The following is a 4,711-nucleotide window of genomic DNA, read 5'->3' on the forward strand; positions in this document are numbered from 1 at the left end:
CAATATTAAAAGCCTTGAGGTGACTGTCGTTGTCATTTGGGACTATATAAATAAAATTTAATTGAATTCAATTGAATTGAAGTAACTGACCAATCAGAGTTATGGCGAGCAGGATCACAAAAGCAACAATCTCCAGCTATTCGTAGAAACATCCACGAAGAATAAACAGCAACAGAAATTTGTCTCACAGAAACCAGACTTCAGACATGTCACACTGAGCTGAAGTGAACAATATAGGAAACAATTACACGCACTGCTTAGGAAACAGAGCTGACTGCTGTGCTATCAGATTATATTTAGTTACTCATGACACGAGCCTGTGATGGTTGTCCTGTATTTTTTCAGCCAGAGCTGCTGCTCTATAGGGAAGCACGGTGCGCTCTGACCTCGCCCTGACCACAAAACCCTGCTGTAACTGACTGGCTAAACTGCTCATGGAAGTGGCTAAAAATCCGTGGCACCCAGATTCCACAGGGCGTATCCTGCACTGCCAGGTCGCTGCTGCTGCTAGTTTGCTATATTTCTTTCCTCACATACAGCACGCATGATCTGCTACAAGCTCTTATAGCAAAGCAAGCTTTGCAAAGTAAACATGCTGCTGAGTAATGGACAAGAACACTAGGTCAAATCTTTGGCAGCTGCCGATGTTCTCCTGGATTATAAATTGCTCGTATTCTTGGAGTTCCCAATCCCTGATGTCTTGTGCTCTTAAAATCATTTTTGCCTTGCCTCCTTTGGTGGGCTACTGTAACAGGCATTTTATCCTGGGGCTGTATGAATTATGGGTTATCTAGGGAGTGAAATCCTGGTTTCTATTTTTCTCCTTGAGATGTATCGTCTTACTGCATGTATCATCTTTCTTTGAGTCACTTTCAGAACAGGCTCTGTATGTTGGCAGTGCAGGGGGTAAGTGAGTTTTTGCCAGCTTCTGTATGACCCTAAATACATGCCAAAGGAAAAATACAATTGTGCAAATAAAAAGTTATTTCAAACATAATACAATATTGAAAAATCAAAGATATAACACATTCTGTTCATATTATGTACAACTACACACTGTATTTATCCCCATCATGCACTGTAAAGTTACGTAGAGAGAACATTTTAGTGCCTTTAGAGCCACTTTACTCACAAGTCAATCAATCTTCCTTAAAACTGACCAACTCATTAAATCAGATACAGCACTAACCTGAAGTTTTCTTTCTCTCTGGCACAGTTCCTTGACCAAAAAAATACCCTTATTTTGTGTCCATGACAGATTAATATCACACACAGACACACACAAATTTGCACTGAGAGCAAATATCTGGAAGCAAAGTGAACATTCAGAAAATGAGATGCCTCCACACGATGGCCCGAGTCACCAAGCTCTACATGGACACCAGAAATACCAACAGACAGCTGGTCCATGAAAATGTCCTGTAAGATTAATATTACAGCAGAGTGAGGTACACTGAAAATTCTTCAATCATAGTGTGCACTGCTCTGTGGGGCAAATTTCCATCCACACAACATGTGACTGATGCCCATTTTTCCATTCGAGCTGCTGCCAGTGTATAATCCTGTTTGTGTTATAAACCATAGGCCGAGATACCTTTCTCTAATTTGGGGGATGATGAAGTCTTCACAGAAGTCAAACAATCCCAAGTTTAGTGTTGTTATATTGTTGCAACTACCTTGAAGTTTTTTCTCCTTTTTTTGGAAGAGAAATCATGAGAAATTATCATTTATAGTCAGAACACTAAAGTGGCCATCATACTTAGAGGCGCTTACTAAAGCACACTTTGTTCCTATTAGGTACAAGTGTGGGAACATCTTCTGGTGTGGATTATGTGCCATCAAATACTGAAAGCTTTAAAAAATAAAACTGTGTGCAGAATTGTAGGGGCAAATTGACCTGCAGTTGCAGATAATTGATCTTCCCACAGGGCACTGACCCCCAGACGCATAGCCGAAGGGGAGACAGAGCCCAGCCCTAAGCTGAACTTGAATTTCATTTTGACCTTTTTCGCCTTCTCATTGAGATGGAGCAATTTCGTCAGGGAGGACTGAGCAAAAATTGCTATGTCCAGATGTGCAAAGCCGATATTATTCAACCTAGTCCCACAGCTGTAATTACTGCAAACAGTGCTCTCTCCAATTTTCTTATAATTAGATAGCAGGTTTTTCTCTGCCTGTAGTGTTTATGCTACTGCATTGCATTGTCTGTAACAACATTCATTTATTTCTGATTTTACAAAGAAGTCATTGTAAGGTAAGATAAATTATATTAATATGATTATTAATATTATTGTTGTTGCTGAATGATGGGTTAGGTTGAGGAACACAGCATCGTGTATCTCGGCTCAAATCAAACCAGATGCTGGTGTTGGTTTGTATTTAATGTGAACACTATTTGCCTCATAAAGAATAAAACATAAAGCTGATTCATAAACACAGGGTTGGTGAGCTGCTGTCATCTCCCAGTTGCACCACGAACAACAGAATAACAAGTGCCATGTGAAGGCCCCCATGACCTTTACACATGCAGTACCTGTAATCCAGCAGTGTTGTTCGTGTATGAAAAACTTATTAAAAATATCAGAGTTTAAACATGTGTATTGGATTATTTGGTTTTTTGTTTCTCCCCTGTCCTCCACACTGCACATGGCATTCTTCTGGCTTGCTAAAGTAGTGCAGGTCCTTTTGGTCTGTGCCAAGATTTGTATGAAAGAGGGAGGGACTTCTCGTTGCAATTACCTATTGAATAATAGATTAGGAGGAGCCACTGTATATATGGGCAGAAGTTGCAGTCTTGTTGTGCTGGCAGTGGTTGTGAGCCGCCCACAATGACTGAGCTGCCAGAGGCTCAGCTGAAGTAGGGTATAGCCTGAAAAAGAGTTATTTCCTTAGTTGTTAAATTTAGTTTTGGATTGTCATTTTCATGTTGAGATTTCCAGTTTGGGGTTTTTTTTGTTTGTTTTTGCTGTTTTGTAGCTTGATTCTTTTTCTTGGGTTTAGTTTTTTCCCTCAGTTCTCCGCCCGTACAGTAAATATGCTGCTCCGATCCACCACTCTGAGGAAAAGAGTCAGAGAGAGAGATACAACAGCTTTAAGTGCCACAAAGTGAACGCTTAAAAAAAAAAATCTCTGAGGGCATTTTGTAACCTTTGGTTGGCACACAGGATGCATCACTAGCATCTTAACTGCACGACAGCACAGTAGCTTGTGAGCACGTTCAGCCGCGGTGTCACCTTTCATCGTGTCCCAGGAGAACGCCTTGCTCAGTGACGCTACAGTAAACAGTGAATTGCTCTGACACTGATGATTTTGTCTTGTCCCTTTTTTATTGGCTCCAGACCAGTACCAGTCAAAGGATATATGCTTTACAAATCCGTGCAGCCGGGGGTTGGATTCGCAGCCAAATGCTGACAGTAGTGAGGAGTGGGATTCATCTGGAACATATTGTTGTTATTATGAGCGGTGGAAACTGTCCAGCTGCCTACAGAAGAAATGTACGGGATCATATGGTCAAAAACCGCAGAGTTGTTACTCTCCACAGTTAAAATCCACTCTCTCCCTATTTTATCCCCCTCTCCGCCCACACACACACGTGCACACACACACACACCAACACACACACAAAGCTGAGATGGCCTTTCTATATAAACAAATAGATGCAAACAAGGACACCCAGCAGGCACATGCACAAATCACCCAAACGCATCGCACACATGCACGCATAATTAATGCTGACGTAAATCAGCTGCCCAATTTTTTCTGTTGGAGTGTGGAACCACTTTTTTCCGTAATTCCACAAAATGATCTGCTGTAATTTATGGTGTGTTTTCCACCAAGGGGAGTGATACCGGGTTCTGGGCTGTAAACGCTGCTCTGCCATGTTTATTTTCATTTCATTTTGTTCTGCCTCTACTAACACTTTACCTTGGTGATTTAAGGAGGTTAAGAGTGGTTTTGGAGTGCAACCAGCTGGCAGCCTGTTTGCGTGCATGTATCTTCCAAAGCATTAAGCTACCAGTTCCTCCCCGTGTACTGCTTCGTTTCTCCAATCTGTAGAGCTCTGGTAGCAAAGGTGGGATAGAATAACTTTATCTTCGATGCATGCTGCACCTGTCATCTCAGCATGTATTGTGCAATGTAGATATAACTGGCATTTTAGTTGATTACAGCAATGTTGAATATTTTGCAAATCACCAGCAGTTATTATCTCTTTCCTATTATTCCTGATGTCTTTGAAACAGGCCTTTTTTGCTCGCTGATGTTGTTGTCTTCTAGGCAACAAGACAACAACATCAGCTCTTTGAGAAATAACCTTGAAAACCTTCAGATTAAATAAATTAGTAAATGAGATCTCACACTCAAAAAACAAAAAACCTAAATAGAAGCATTAGTTTGGGGTGACTGAAATATATTAAATCAAAAATAATTTGTTTAGATAATTAATCATTACTGAATGTATGCCAATTAAGTCAATTTAAATTTGACCAGTTTCCATTAAATGTAACACTTTACATTTTATTTACATAATGCAATTGAATAAACATTGTACATGTGATTGCACTGGTTAGGAATTTGAGCAGAATTTTTTTTTTTTTTTTTTTTGTGGCTGGACAACAAAATGTATCTGCCTCTTCCAAAACCATTACAAATGATCAGTAAATCAGTTTTATGATGTCTTAGTGCTACGGTCGGGGTTTAGTTTGGTTCGGGC

This window comes from Oreochromis aureus, linkage group 11 (genome assembly GCF_013358895.1).
Source record: "Oreochromis aureus strain Israel breed Guangdong linkage group 11, ZZ_aureus, whole genome shotgun sequence".
Taxonomy (NCBI): Eukaryota; Metazoa; Chordata; class Actinopteri; order Cichliformes; family Cichlidae; genus Oreochromis; species Oreochromis aureus.